The sequence below is a fragment of the Anolis sagrei genome, chromosome 2 (assembly GCF_037176765.1).
Source record: "Anolis sagrei isolate rAnoSag1 chromosome 2, rAnoSag1.mat, whole genome shotgun sequence".
In the NCBI taxonomy this organism is placed as follows: domain Eukaryota; kingdom Metazoa; phylum Chordata; class Lepidosauria; order Squamata; family Dactyloidae; genus Anolis; species Anolis sagrei.
Genome location: NC_090022.1, coordinates 29,909,999 through 29,926,384, shown reverse-complemented (window position 1 = coordinate 29,926,384; position 16,386 = coordinate 29,909,999). Strand labels below are relative to the sequence as shown.

Here is a 16,386-nt window from a genome sequence, read left to right as displayed (position 1 = left end):
CTCTTTGGCCGGAGAAAGAATTAAGTTGTAAAAGGAAAGGCAGTTCTTCAGCAAGGCCTCTCAAAATTGATTCTTTTTCATCATCTCCTTAGGGCCCCAGAGGGCAGACCTTTCCATAGAAATGGATTGGTCTCCTGAGACCAATCTCTGTGGAAGCAGGAGGGACAGAACCGTAATGACTGCCCGGCTGTGCTTTCATTTCTCTATCACTTCTAACAGCTTCATAGTTCTTCTTCCAGGAAGGGGGGAAAAACAGGGGAGTGTAATAAATGTGTCATTGATATGACTCGGTTTTGACAGCCCAATTTGGGAGAGATCTTTGGCTAAATTTTACAAGCCACTTACCTCTTTTACGGTGGTGACGAGGAGGTCAGCCGTGTTTTTCTGAGCCATGTGGCATCATTAGTGTTTGTTTTCAGTTTATCAAAAGCTCTTCATCATCAGCCTCCCCTCCGCCTCTCTTTGCACGCCATCACTCTTTTCCTGTTTACTTGTAATGGGTGCGCTTTGTGTTATAGGAAGAAATGGGACCACACTAGGAGAGGAAGTTTCCACAGTGAGGGCAAAGCATGTCAATCTATAATGTGTGCCATTGGAAACAGGTCCTTCCCATTGAAAAAAAAAAAGGATACCATTGAAAAAAGGCATCTCTGCTTGGGGGTGGCCCAAGGCATTTCATTTTTCCAAAACATTTTCCAAAACAACCACCAGATTTCAATAGTTATTAACTTATAGTAGGATCCACTGTATGGATGTGGAGGCAGGTACAAGTTCTTGCCACAATCTCAGGTGCCAACTCTACCAACACATTCACTTGAGAAATATCATTACAAGACCGAATCACATTGCAATCACATAAATATGAGAGGCACTTTCATTTGATCATCCTCTTCTGTGATAAATGCCATCCTCCATTGGGCAAGCAGCACATTCCATTGGGCAAGTAGCCCAGGCTCTGCACCAGATGACAAACAAGAGCCTCTGCCAATCAGTCTCTGTTGTATGTATTGTCGAAGGCTTTCATGGCTGGAATCACTGGGTTGTTATAGGTGCATCCTCAGTGGTTGTGCCCTCACAACCTCTGAGGATGCTTGCCATAGATGTGGGTGAAACATCAGGAGAGAATGCTTCTAGAACATGGCCCTATAGCCCAAAAAACCTACAACAACCCAGTCTCTGTTGTATTATGGGAACACTTCTAATTCTGATTGGCTGAACTGCCACGATGTTACAGAATGTTATGTGGCTTGAGAATTCAAACAGTTTACAATTCAGATGTGCATATATGGTTGGCTCCTCCTGCATGCTTCTTATGGGCATGAATAATAAACAAATCGCTTTCTGGTCCTCTGTGTGAGAGACAACCCTTATACAGATCAGTTGATAAAACAGCTGAAAAACGAAGATACAATATTCTCAAATTCTAAAACATTTATTAGTCTAATATAATTCAACCATTAACAGGAGTACAGTGAGAAACAAAGAAGTATAATATGTAAAAAAATACCCACATCTGTTAAGGCACAAATACAAATGCATGCTACTTTACTTCTGCAACCTGGTCTACATTTGTGGGATAGTATTAATATCCAGTATCTTCTAATCCATAAGTAATTGTATTGTTGTTATTATCGTTTCATTTATACCCTGCCTTTCTCCTTTCAAAGGGGCAATGCAAGTTAATACAAGGCGGATAAAAGTATATAAGATTTTTAGAAACAATTAAGCACTTTACAAGTTTAAAAAGTAAACATTAATGCATTGAAATGAAAAGGAGAAGAAGGGACTAGGAATGGATGGAACATGTTCAGTTGAATTACGTTTTACATTTTATTTATTTATTTAGTATACTATAAGTCCCCTGTGGGGATTCAAGGAGAGTTACAACATATTAATGGCATGAATTCAATGCCAACATCACATACATATAATAAAATAAAATCACCAGAACTAAACACTGATATATAAGTATAAATTAAAATTATTAAATCCATTAAGCATAGGTATATACAACATGTAAACACTAAGACAAAGCATTAAAAACATTATAATATAAATATTAAAATCACCTGCTCCAAAAAGTGTATACTGTGGCTATTCTGATTGCCATAGCACCTATTTTCTGATTATTCTTTGTATTATATTACTGGCCAAAAGCCTGGTCACACAACCATGTCTTTGTTTTCTTTCTGAAGGTGAGGAGGGGGGGCTCTTATCTAATCTCACTGGGGAGAGAGTTCCCCATGTGGCCCATATTAAGTTCTTGCATGTTTCCCCTCCAACCCCCCCCCCCCCCCCAATATGTAAGATTGTTTTAAAGGGATAAAAAGTGACTACTTAGACTCACTAGAAAGCACAAAGGCTACCTTTAAAAAGAGATGATGTCTCTTCCTCAAATAGATTGGAAGTGCTAATAAGAACTGCAGCAACTATATGGATTGAAATGAGGCCAGAAATGTACTCCCCCCCCCCCAAAAAAAAACACACACACACACAAAATTCTATCTTTTCCAAGACAACTTTCAGCTCCATTTCAGCATGCACAGTAGTTTCTGCACTTTCCAGCTGTTCAAAGGTGTTAATAAAGTAAAATACATTGTGTGACTTTGTGCTCAAAGAGTTGTGTTTTGGTTGCACTGAATCATCTTGTATGAGAACAGAAATATTTCATAAGCAAATGATAATTTAGGCCTGGGTAACAACGGAAAAATTTGTTTCTAAAATCGATTCGTTTTTTTTTTGGGGGGGGGGGGGGTTGCGTTTCGTTATTTATAATAATTACAAAATTTTCCTTTAAAAAAGTTTGATATTTACGAAATTTCGTTATTATTAACGAATCGATTCATTAAGATGGCGGACCCCCTGCGCATGTGCAAATCACTTCCGAAACTGTGTTTCACCACCAAAGAGAAATGTTTTTTTTCTTTTTTTTTGAATATATTTTTAATTTTTTTTAATAATAAAAGAAATATTTAGCAGAAAAAGAAAATTTACCAAATGCTAGCCAAAAACAGCCACAGGCACACACACAACAACTGGGTGAAACAGAGCTTTTGTTTCACCAAAGACAAACAGTCAAACAGTCAAACAGTGTAGTGGGGCAAAAACAGCCACAGGCAGGCACACAACAACTGGGTGAAACACACACACACAGCAAGCAATGCCTCCTGCTCTCTCCCACCCTCCTCGCTCTCCCTAGTCCCAAGCAGCAGCCAACAACGCTTTAAAGCCTCCCAACCCGCTCCTCCCGGCTCCTCACCTCAGCCCAGAATGAGAAATGCGGCCACGTGGAGCCGCTTTTAAAGGGCAGCCCGCCCAATCAGAATGAGCCACGGTGCTTGGGAGCACCGGATTGACTCCCAGCGCACCCAGCATCCTCCATCCTTAAATGTCATTTCCGAAACGGGTGGAAGCTCGTAAAAAATGGAGGATGCCGTTTCGCTATTTAAAAACACTTCCGGGTTTGAAAATAAGTTTTTAAATCATTTTGTAATTGTTAAAAATAACGAATAATTAACAAATTACAAAATTAACGAACGAAACCGCCCAGCCCTAATAATTAGACATTGCTGTGCACAGTGTGCAACCATGCACAACCATGCAGTCAATGAACAATGGGCAGCAGTTCACAATATACTGTGCACAATGATGTGCAATGCAATCATGTGCATAATTGCACTTTGATCACCTTCAACTGAATACAAAGCATATAACTGCATTGTAAGAGAATGTATACATCTATAAAACACCAATAGGATGCAAACCTGCAGATTCCAAAATGGACTAGAATCCAACCCACAAATCAGTTAGGTTGCTGGATTCATTTAACTTGCTCCCACAATACAGAATTCCTCCTTCATCTCTCATATAGGCCCCATAAGGAAGTATGTAACAACAACAACAACAACAACAACAACAACTTTATTTTTATACCCCAGTTCCATCTCCCCAACGGGACTCAAGGTGGCTTAGATGGGGCCAAGCCCAACAGTACAGTTAAAACTTGGCTACTAAAAAACAATACACGATTCCCTGGACAGTTTATTGTCTCATAAACACTTCCATGGACAACTGTGGCAAAAAGCATCAAATTATGGAAGTTCAAGTGATGCCTCACACAGTTGGGTCTGGTGTCTTCCATTTCAGTAAGCAGAGATGAATCCGGTATCTGAAATATAAAGATGCTGCCCAAGGTGCAAAATCAAAATAAGTCAATTATTTGGCTACAGTGTTCTCTCACTTATTGCGGATGTTACGTTCCATGACCACCCACAATAAGTAAAATTCCATGAAATAGGGACAAGGAAGAGGAGGGGGGGGAGCCAGGAGCTGGCCCTTACCCTGGGGCTTGTCTCTCTGCGTCGACCCTGACGCAGCCCTCTTTGGCAGTGGCCTCCTCCTGCTCACTGCCTCCCCTGCTTGCCGCTCCTTCCTCAGAGAGGGTCACCCAAGGCTCCCCCTCCTCATCCTCTTTCTCAGAGGCCCTTGGGTGCCATTGACACCACTGCCAGGCTGGGCTGAGGCCTGGTCTTCCATGCTTAGCACTGAGGTCTCAGCCCAGCCTGGCAGTGGCATCAATTGTGCTCAAGGAGCCTCCAAGGAAAAGGAGGAGGAAGAGGGGAGCCTCAGCACAGCCCTCTTTGGTGGTGGCCTCCTCCTCCTTTTCCTTGGGGGCTCCTTGGGCGCTGTTGACACTGTTGCCAGGCTGGACTGAGGATTGGTCATCTGCACTCGACACCCAAGGGACGAGGAAGCAGGGATGAGGAAGAGGAGGGGGAAGAGTGCTAGACCCCCTTTGACGGTAGCCTTCTCCTCACTGCCTCCGCTGCTCCCGGAGACAAGCCCCAGGGTAAAGTCCTTAAGAAATCCAAGTCATTCTTTTGGTGGCCAAGAAAGGTGGGGTTTGTTCCCCCCCCCCCCAGTTTTATTACTTTAAAAAACCTTCCTTGCACTTACATAGATGACGAGAGGAAAAACCCGCAAAACAGTGAGTCCGCAATAAGCAAACTGCGAAGTAGTGGAGGAACACTGTATTTTTTTCAGTTTGCTTGGAAGTTCTAGCAGAAGAGCTCGATTATCATGTGCCCTTGACCAAAGAATGATACACTTGTTCTATCTAGGATGGTTGTCCTCTTCCATTAAGCACTTTTAAACTTGGAGCAGATTCATCTCCCCACTAACACAAGTAGCAACAACAATAAGTCGTCCAAGTACAAACCAATTTACCGGTAGGTAATAGAGAATCAAGGAGGCCACGTGATATTGATGGTTGAAAAGCCTGCAGAATTGGATAGGATTTTGCTAATTTAGATAAGAATCTGGCATACTTTATCAGCTAAATAATGTACAAAGGCCCAAAGGAGACATCATTGCCCATCATAAAATGACAGCTTCTCTCTCTCTCCCTCTCCCTCTCCCTCCCCCCCCCCCCTCTCGTTTTCTCATTTAAATTTAATCTGCTGGCCTTCCTTTCATTGCTGATTTTTAACCTTCCCATCCTGGAACTCTGAAGTCGACTCAGAGCAAGTTATCTTCTCACATAATTACTGGCCCTACAGAGTCAACTCAACAGCCCAGGATTAGCTACTATGGCTAGCCAATTGTGCCACTTACTTAACAAGCTTTCGCTGTGGATAATGGAATTGCAAAATGGGAAATCACATTGTAATTAAAGCATTTGGGTTTCTTTTTTTCTCAAAAAAAATCTCCATCACAATTCCTTTTCTCCTCCCATTAGCACATTCAAGCGTCAGCACTTGCAGAGCCATCCGGGTCAAGGGGGTCTTGAGGAACTGCAGATTGCTTTCTTTCCCATTAATTTGAGCAACAGGAGAGGGGGCAAAATCATTTGAATATAATAAAGAAGCACTTAATTCTCCTGACGGCACTTCTGCAAAACCCTGCATGTGCAATTTGCGCCAACACTGATTCTATAATTTATTTTAGTATATTTTCAGAATAGTCCATGAGAAGCATTGTTCAGTTCTAGAGATGACTTAAGACTGTCAGCAAGTGACAGGTTCAGAACTCAAGGTGGTGTCTTAGATTGGTACTAGAGACTACAGCCAAAATCAGAATACCCACCAAAATTAGCAAAAACATATCATTTCCTTTTTCATGTGCACAGAATCTAAACCAACATTCTCCAGTAACCACTTGGACTTTCCATGTTAGAAGAAATCAAATCCACTTGGGAGTTGAGCCTGAATTTTGAAAGAGCTATCTAAGATGAATAACCTATTTTGAGAAAGGGCTCAATATGTTGGATACATCTATTAAAGTTCAGACTAAAGTCCAGAATGGTTATATTACCACCACCAAACTGGCTGCTTTTTATAATTCTCATTGTCTTTGGCCATTGACCATGTGGGATGGTTCTGATTAAATGTGTAGATCAAGAGACCTAGAGGGCTTCATGGTGAAAAAGGCTCATCTAGAGATATTCATGATCTGATATGACGTGGATATCCACATGAGGGACAGCCAATCAATCAATGCAGCTTGACTCCACTATAACATTCATGGCTCAATGCTATGGAATTATGAGAGTTGCAATTTTACAAGGTTTTTCGATTTCTCTGCCAACTGATGCTGGCTCCTCACAAAACTAAAACTCTTATTTGAACCAATTGAGATCAGAAGTTTCAGGGGGGAAAGGATTTTGGAATTCCTGAATTTACATATAAACTGAAACACAACATTTATTGATTTATAAACATTTTGTACACATAGCCTGAAGGAAATTTCATATAATGTTTTCAATAAAACAAAACATAAAACAAAAGCAGTTTACAAAATACGAAGGTCATCCATGTGGACAATTTCATATTTTGGAGTATTTCAAATTTCCTAATAGGGGATTGTTGAGGCTCAGTCCCCCAAAATCTCTAGTATCTATTTTCAATTAAATACTAGAAATAAGGAGATGATAACCAATAGCTGAATCTGCAAAAAAACACTATTGGGTAGTTACAATTGCAAAAGTGGAACACCACACCAGACTGATCTGCATCATGGGTTTTATAGTGAACCAGAGTCAGATAAAAGTAATAATGCACACACACACACAAAACCTTTCCTCCTGTCCTCACTTCACTTTTTCCCTTGTTGGAATCTGGGGAGGGGTGAGCTTCTGTCTGTCAGCTCCAGCTTCCCATGCAAGGACATGGGAGAAGCCTCTCACAGAATAATAACATCCGGGTGTCCCTTGGACAAGGTCCTTGAAGATGGCCAGAACGACTTGCAGTTTCTCAAGTCACTCTTGACACACACACACACACACACACAAAAGGACACTCTGATCTCTTTCTTCACCTCTTACAGATATTACCTGGCAACTCTCTCTCTCTTCCCAATTCCTTCACTCCTTTTCACTCCCTCTTCAACTCATTCTCAAAACTTTCTTCGAAATTCACACTTTTAAAATCTCAATCTCTTCAAGATGCTCAATCTGAATATAAATATCCCTGATATATATCCTGAAACGGGGAAGGAAAGCACATCCACCATTTGTTTTTTGCTGAAAATAAATGCCTCCAGAAATGAACATTCTCCTCTAAAACAATGCACATTGCCTTCATTTATGTCCAGGAGAGGCTTTTTTTCTGTAGGATCTTTCTTTCTGTTTTAGAGGGGGAAACTTATTTTTGCCATGAATGTTGTCCACAGAGGATTTTGGAGTACTTCAGATTTCAAAATTCCAGGTTCTTTACTTGTACTAGAAAAATTCAGTTTTCTTATAACCACAATATTTCCGGAAAGAAGACATGGCTGTCATCAGCAAGTGAGTTCCGGTTGCTTTTCTTGGCTCATTCACACTGCTAACTAGATCCTATTAGCCACCTGCTACTAGGAAGGTGAAAAATTCTTGAGGCCGATCTCAGAATGCATTGTGAACATTTGGCTAACTCTTCACAAGTTCTTGTGTCTGACTTGAGATGAAGATAAAAGCAGAGGAAACTGGGAACAGCTAATGAATCCAGTGAAAAAAGAAAGTGAAGTACAGACAGATAGACATATGGAGAAAAGCGGGACACATAAAAGATTTTATTCCTCTGAATAGCCCATCTTAAGAAATAAAATCTTCTTTTGCGCATCTGAAGACTCCATTTCTCTCTTTATCTTTAAAACATGAAACCAAGATACCATTTTTGCCAGTTTGCATTTATTTGTCTTTATGCTAATTTTGCCATTTTATAACATAGCTTGTGTAGATGCACATGCAAAATTCTTTATTTTTTTCATTTCTGAAGTTAAACACACACCCGCACAGTAAACAGAGAGACCCACTTGTCACAAAGGTACAATTTACCCAGTGCTGCTACTTAAATAGTCAGTTAATGACAATTGTCATTAGTATTTTGCAATACTGCACATTTTATCTCTACTCATCATGGTTTTCCTGTCTCGGCCCAAAGTGCCTCTTAACTTGGTGTAGAATGGTCTCAGAAGTTTTGCAGCTTGTTTTGAGGAAAAGTCAAACTTTTCCCATTTATTATATGAGGACAAATCAAGTCAGGGTTAACTGTCTTATTCGGTACTATAGTACTGAGTTTTAGAGGACTTTAAGGCATTTGGAAAATTGGTTATCGCCCCAGCTTCCAGCTAGTTCCCATCTCACCGAGGAAACATCTGCTGCATTGAGAGACAAGGGACTACATTGCCAATGTTTCTTTTGCACACGTTAATGAATAAGATAGACACACATGAGAGAAAGTTGTGTCATTTGGAAGGCAACACTTAACAGGCTGGGTTTACAGTTGCAGGCTGGTTTTCAGATGTCTGCAGATTTCTTGTGTTGTGGGAATCAAAAGCCTCATTAGCAAAGTAAATGTTTTAGAAGCTCTGTTGCTGCCTGCATGTTAAAAATGCTACACACACACTCCGGCATCTGTAATTTGTTGCTTCTAAGCCAGCAAGCCGTGATTCCAATAAATGTAGATTGCATCTAGGGACTTTATTGCATCAAAAAGGAAAACCAACATCGAAGCAGAATCATCACAATTCGTGACAAGATGTTGCACACATCCTATTGTCAGTCTGCCTCCTCCCCATGATAAACCCATTGCCCAGTATTGACAGCAAAACCCATCAATAGCCACAGATAGCACCATGTTCCCACCACTTACCTGGTGTATTGAGCCCATTCTGCTTCTGTGCTGGCATGGAAATGACATCAGGGTAAATTTGGTACTCTTTGAAGTAAGTGAAGTAGCACATGTCATCCAAGATCCTATATGACAGTGGTTCTCAACCTGTGGGTCCCCAGATATTTTGGCCTTCAACTTCCAGAAATCCTAACAGCTGGTAAATTGGCTGGGATTACTGTGAGTTGTAGGTCAAAACACCAGGGGATCCACAGGTTGAGAATCACTTCTATGTGACTAAGATGGAACCTAGCTTTATACTCATAGAGTTAAACAGCAGTTGAGAAATGCCACATTGTTATTGAATCACAATTTAGTTTATTATCATTTATAACTTACTAAAATATTTATATCTTTTTCTGTATCAAGAAACCTCAGGGAGGCTATTCTAGTATTTAAACAGGTTAAAATAGCGAGACAGTTCAAATAAGCTATAACATATTAAATAATATAATGAGTTCAAAACAGTTTTTAAAAAAGAGTTTAAAGCTACAGATAATTGTTTTTAGGTTGCATTAGTGCAGCCCAAAGACCTTGGTGAACAGCCAAGATTTAACTCAGAATCCTATTCCCTAAAGAACTTTGGTGCATTAATATCTGAGGGACACTTGGAAATAAATGTCAACAATCAATACCTGAAATGTTTGCAAAGGACTCATATAATAGAATCATAGCATTGGAAGGGACCCCTCAGGTCACGCAGTCCAAAATCCAGTTCAGTGCAGGAAATCCAGCTAAAATGTTAAATCTAGGGCTGGGCGGTTTCGTTTGTTAATTTCGTAATTCGTTATTAATTCGTTATTTTTTTTATAACGAAGCGATATTGAACCATTCAGGAGCAACTAAAAAACGAAACGAATTTTTCCAATTTGTTTCGTAATTGTTTCGAAATTGTTTCGTAATTGTTTCGAAATTGTTTCGTTATTATTTCGTTATTATTTCCGTATGTCTGGTGCAAGTTTTATAGTCGTTGTTTGTTTTATCAGTGATAAAAAAAATTATCACACCAACAGTCAACAACAGAGGGAGAGGGAAGCTTCAGAAGTTCCCCCTGTCCCATTTGGAGGGTTTTTTAGCGTATTGCGCAATCGCGTCCGCCATTAATAAATCGATTCGTTATTGTTTCATAATTTCCGAAATTTTGTAAATATCGAACTTTTTAAAAGAAAAAATTCGGAATTCTTTTAAATAATGAAACGCAAAAACCCCCTAAAAACGAATCGAGTTTAGAAACAATTTTTTCCGTGGTTGGACAGCCCTAGTTAAATCCCAAAATTTAGTCCTCCATATACTTTAGAATTCAGTTCTCAGAAGACTCAGACAGTTTAACCCTCAATCAGGAATTCTAGGAGCTGATGTTCAACACACCTGAGCCAAAGCATCCCCTACAGATAGCTGTCTGGTCTCTTTTTGAAGACATCAATAGAAAGGGATCCCACCACAGTCCCTTCTAGACTACTCTATATCCTATGATCTGATCCTAGATTATCTGCTTTGAACTGGATTATCTGGCAGTGTAGACTCATATAATCCAGTTCAAAGTAGATAATCTGGGATCAGATCCTGGGATATATGGTAATGTAGAAAGGACTGACATTTATTTTTCCAACATTCAGATAGGAATGAAAGTGTCAGTTGACACATGAACATTATGCTGCAGTAGGAGTTGCAGATGTCCATTTAGAAGAGGCATTCAAAAGCAGTGGCATCTTAGGCCCCTTCTACACTGCCATATAAAATCTAGATTATCTGTTTGAACTGGATTATATGGCAGTGTAGACTCATATAATCTAGTTCAAAGCAGATAATGTGGATTATCTGATTTGATAATCTGGATTATATGGCAGTGTAGAAGGGGCCTTACAAGAGGAATTTTAAACTAATTTTGTTAACATAACACATGTAATCTAAGAGGTTTTATGCAACTCTTTTTGCTGCACATACTCAGAAAACCACAAACTGAATTTTCTTTATAAAAAATCTAAAATATTTCAATCGTTTGGTTCAATTATTTGAATAAATGTTGCAAAACGTATGTGAATGTGCACAGATGGGCATCTGCAAATTCACCTTCTGGAGCTTCTGCAAATGTATCTCCCTTTGGAGAGCTGCCTGAGAGTTCCCCTTCATGCGTGACATCTCGATGCACCTGGAATGGCTGGTTTCATATGTTTTATGTTTAGGAAAGGCTGCTATAGAAAATCCTGCAAGTTCTGCCATCCAGCGCTGAAACCACAAAGGGCCACTCTGTTGCAAAGTGTGATCGATCTGGATGATCCAGCTATGACTCCACTCAGGGACTGTTTGCATATAATCCTTGCCCAAATACACATTTTGGTAATCAGCTGTGTATTTCAACACACTCAAAGCCTTAAGTGCTATTAATTATATCATCCACTCAGCCATCCGTAAGAACCATTAATTATGAAGTAGAAGCGGCAACAGCAGCCAATTCTCTTCTAGGCTATTATTTCATTGCAATGAGAAAGGAAGGCCTTATAACTCTAGAAGAAATGTGTTTTCCAAAGGTCACCTTCTGATATCTCTTAAGAACACACAATACACAAACAAGAGAGAGAGGGATAGCAAGGGTGTCTATGTAAAGCAGCAGAGAGACAAAGCATTTGCTTCCTGTAAGTGTTTTAAAGGCAGGCTTGTTTTTAAATAGTTTGGAAAGTGGGAAAAACCAGCAACAATTCTGCATTACATTTTGAGTTCTGTTTTCTTCCCCTGAATTAGTTTGCTTGGAGTAATAATAAAAGAGGCAAATAGAAAGTAATCTATTTTTCCTCATTTCAACTGAATTCCAGGAGAAGCTAATATTAGCAGAAGGTTTATAGATGCACACACAAGTTGGCTGCTATTTGCAAGTGCTAGCAGAAATCTGAAACTTCTGCACCTAAGGTACTAAAATGAGGAGGTGGGTGGGAGGAAAGGCATTTATGAGTGGGTGGAAAATCCATATCTCAAACAGAAAGTGTAAGCAGGTAAAGGAGAAATGCAATTACTTTACCCAGCTAATAATAATAAATCCCGTTATGCTTATTGGAATCCTATTCCCTAAAGAACTTTGGTGCATTAATATCCGTAGTGCTTGGAGTTATGTCATGTCATCTCTAAGTCAAATCCCATCTTCCCCCTTCAAATGCAGCTCACAGGATGTAGAGTAGAAAAGTATTTAGTTTGCACTGATTTGTTGGCTTTCAAATAGATGTTTAAGACTGGAACTGTTGCATTACATCTGTGACACTCCATATCTGTTGTTAAGTTATTTTTATTTTCTTAAGTGATAAGAAATCTATGAAATAGTAAAGTATTGGGTATGTGGCTTTGTTGGTAAAGGGAGAGGCATAGATCCACAAAAGTATCTGTTTTATTAGCATAAGACATGTCTACATTACATAATTATATCAGTTTCACATCACTTTAACTGCCAAGGCTCCATGCTGTGGAATTTTGGGAACTGTAGTTAGAATATCCTTAGAAGTCTGCGCTATGGAGCTCTAATGCTATAATTTGAAGACTATCCTATATAATTCTAAATCACGCACCAGAGTTGTGTTGAATGAGTGTGTGAGAAGATATTGCCCACAAATAAGAATTCTCTCTTCTCAAATTGAATTTTCCTTCAGCCTTGTAATAGCTTAAAAATTCAATCGAGAATTTAGAGGTAAAGTATAGGCATCCAAAGAAAAGTGGTAAGCAAAAGAAATGCAAATGCAGCCAATAGAAGACGACTAGATATAAATTATTTTCATTGTCTTACTCTTATTGTGTGCCTTCTAGAAATTTCTGACTTCTGGCAACCCTAAGGCGAACCTATCATGGATTTTTCTTGGCATAATTTGTTCAGATAGAGGCTGCCCTTGTCTTCCTTTGAGACTGAGAGGAGACATTATAGCCATGTATAAATATGTGATGGGAAGTCACAGGGAAGAGGGAGCAGTCTTGTTTTCTAGAGACTAGAGCACAGAACAATGGCTTCAAACTACAGGAAAGAGGATTCTACCTGAACACTAGGAAGAACTTTCTAACGGTGAGAGCTGTTCAGCAGTGAAACTCTCTGCCCCAGAATGTAGTGGAGGCTCCTTCTTTGTGGGCTTTTAAACAGAGGCTGGATGGCCATCTGATGGCGATGCTTTGAATGTGATTTCCCTCCTTTTTGGTAGGGGGTTGGACTGGATGGTCCAAGAGGCCCCTTCAAACTCTATGATTCTATAACTGAGAAAGTCTGACTTGCCCAGCAGGTTTTAGTGACCGAATGGGGATTTGAACCCTAGTCTCTATAGCAGGATGGAGAATGGTTAATTCTGCCCTGTTTTCCCCAAACAATAACACGCACCCACACACCCTTGACAATCTTCTCTCAGACTAATTCTACCCTCCAGCTCATTCTGGTTTAGGCACTTTCTTCCATAGAAATGGGATAACTATTGAAAATATTCATTGCATCATGCACACATATTTAAAATGTGATTGGGTAAAGTGTATACAGTTGAAAAATATACAAACACACAATTTACTCCATGTATAATTAATGTAATGTGTAAATTATAAAAAAGGCTGAAATCCTGTTACATAGTTACAAAGGTGTAACTAAGAGTTAAACATTTGTAACTGCTTCGTATTCACGGTCTCTACATTTTTCCTAGTATAGGGGATACATTGTGTCTGTGAAAATCTCCAATCCTCACTTACTGGTCAGTAGCGGCAACGATTGACAGGAATCTGTTTTCTTCTTATCCAGGAGGAAGCTAACTGATATGCTCACCCATCCCTCATTTGAGTTACCTCCATTAGAAAAGGGGATTGCAATCAGGATCCTGTTTCTACCTGTTACAAATGGAGATCATAAGTGGATGAATATTTAGCTAGCTGCTTCTTAACAATTAAACAATTTATTTATTATTTACTATATTTCTATACCGCCCTTCTCAGCCTGAGGGCGACTCAGAGTGGTTTACAAAATGGCACAATTTGATGCCACAATAATATAGAAACAGTTAAAAGCATATAAAGTACATAAAATTCCGTAAACAGTAAAATCAATAAAAGCATAAATCCTCCACATCTCAATACAAACAAACAGGGGAACAGATCCCCATCTATCTCAATGGCTGCAGACTGGTTACTGAGGATTGGGGAGATTGGGCTGTGATTCGTTATGTAGCCACATAACTACCAGGGTTACAGAGCAAGATGAATTCTGTCCAATGGACATATTTTCACATATCAGGAATGCCAACTGAACTGGAGACATGTAGCAAAAATTGAGACTGTGGGCTTCTTTTTCTTTTCTCCTCACATTGGTTCCTGCTTTCTCATAAACATATGCACACAAACAAAATTACACCACAATTACGTGGACTAGTCTCTCGGTTTTGAATATGTTCATTTATAAAACCATTCCGTCTCATTATCATCTTAATCAAGAATTTAAAACTCACAAACATTTGATTTAACATATTGGCATGGCACAACAACACACCTTTTTCTATACATATATTGAAAAACATGCATTTTTATGAGGTGATGCCATGAATATGGAACAGTTACCTAGATTTACTCATCCATTACTCTTTCATATTCATGACTGTGACTTAGTCATGACTGTTAGACTATTGCCACAATCATAACATCCCTTCAAGCTACTTTACTGGGCATCAGCTATATGAGGAGAAGGAGATCCATTCTACTAAAGATCAGAACATAGACAGATGATGTTTCCATCAAGTTGGGGAGTGGGTGGGCTAGGAGAGGTTACTTAATTAAACATATTTAATTTGGGTGGTGCTTATACTTACCAGCAAACTGTGGTTTAAAAGGCTCCAGCGCTTCTCCATTTAGTCTATGAACCCTATAACCATTTGCACAGCAACCAGCCTCAGTGCACATTGAGGCTGCTGCCACTGCATTGCCACAAGAAAACGATTATTTCCCAGACACTTGCTGGTGATAGTTAAGTGTCTTAGCCCTTGATAGACCTTACAAGCCTCTGGGAGAGGGTTGCTTGCTGGTGCCAATGCAGTGGTAAATCTAGCATGATCCAGCTGTCCATGCCTTCAGATCTGTAAGATCATTCTGGAGCTTCTGGGAAGTTCTGGAGTAAATCCTGCATTCTACTTTTACAAAATAATGGATGCATAAAGCATGTATGCTGCAACCCCAACCCATGTTACAATCATGATTATATCATGTGGGTTCACCGCAGCAGCTAAGCTACAAATTCACATTATTTTGGCCATGTAAACCTGAGCTAAGGTCCATGATGTAGAATACTGGAGATTGTATTTTCAACCAACTTGTAAACTAGAAAGTAGGCAGTCTTTACCTGGATCCCTTGGTGAATTTTGAATGATCAAAGAAAGATATGAAAGTCAAGGAGAATGTGCAGATGTCAAAGACAGGGGTTGACAGAGCATCCCCACTTCTTCTTATGGTATCTATAGATAATGCCTGAACATGCTTTGAGTTTTTAGTAGCACTGCTTATGTGATTTTTTCCTCCATTGCAATCAAGATTCCTTCTTGGAGAATGCTAATACGCCATTCACTGATTGCTTAATCTCATAATTTTTGCCTTCTTCATGTAGGGTGCAAAATGTTACTGCATTAAGTAAACATCTGATTTTATATTTAATCATTTTTCAGGCAACAACACTGAAGTATCTTCAATGAATTCTGAAATACAAGAAAATAGAAACAGAATTCCTTTCTTGTTTGTGGCTGAAATGTGATTTAAAGCAAAGAAGATACCAATGTACTCCACTGGGACACTAGATCTTTCCACACTGTGTTTTATTGGCCCTGCCTAAGCATTATTTTAGTTAAGATGTTTGATCATTTCAGTTTCATATAGAATGTCTCATAAACAGTTGCTTGAATTTTTGTGAGCAAATATTTTACAATTATTCCTTTGTCTAACATGAAATAAAGCATTAAAACAACTGCTTCTCCAACATTATGAATAGTATTTTCTGCATTGCATTAATTGATGTCTTATTTTTCATTTGAAAATATTAATTTCACATATTACAAGGAATATAAAGAATGCCTGCAATGGTTAGCAATATCCTGAGCTTGCTGTGTTTCACACAATGCTTCCAATGTTATTTCTCCAAAAACATCTTGATTTGTGTGTGTGTTTGTGTACGTGATAAAAACATGGATGGAGGAAATGAAAATACGGCCCTTCAAATAATCTTCCTCTTTGAGCCAAGACATTAAGGAATATTAACAGT

The 16,386-nt window shown here is 39.2% G+C and overlaps 1 protein-coding gene across 2 annotated transcripts in view; it reads left to right on the top strand.

Moving 5' to 3' along the window:
- The window catches only part of FHIT (fragile histidine triad diadenosine triphosphatase), a 939,513-nt gene extending 923,421 nt beyond the window's left edge, over positions 1-16,092 (top strand). For both annotated transcript variants that reach the window (XM_060766458.2, XM_060766457.2), the window contains exon 7: positions 15,797-16,092. The gene's annotated coding sequence lies outside the window, so the exon portion shown is untranslated. The remainder of the gene's footprint in view (positions 1-15,796) is intronic.
- The last annotated feature ends 294 nt before the right edge of the window (positions 16,093-16,386 follow it).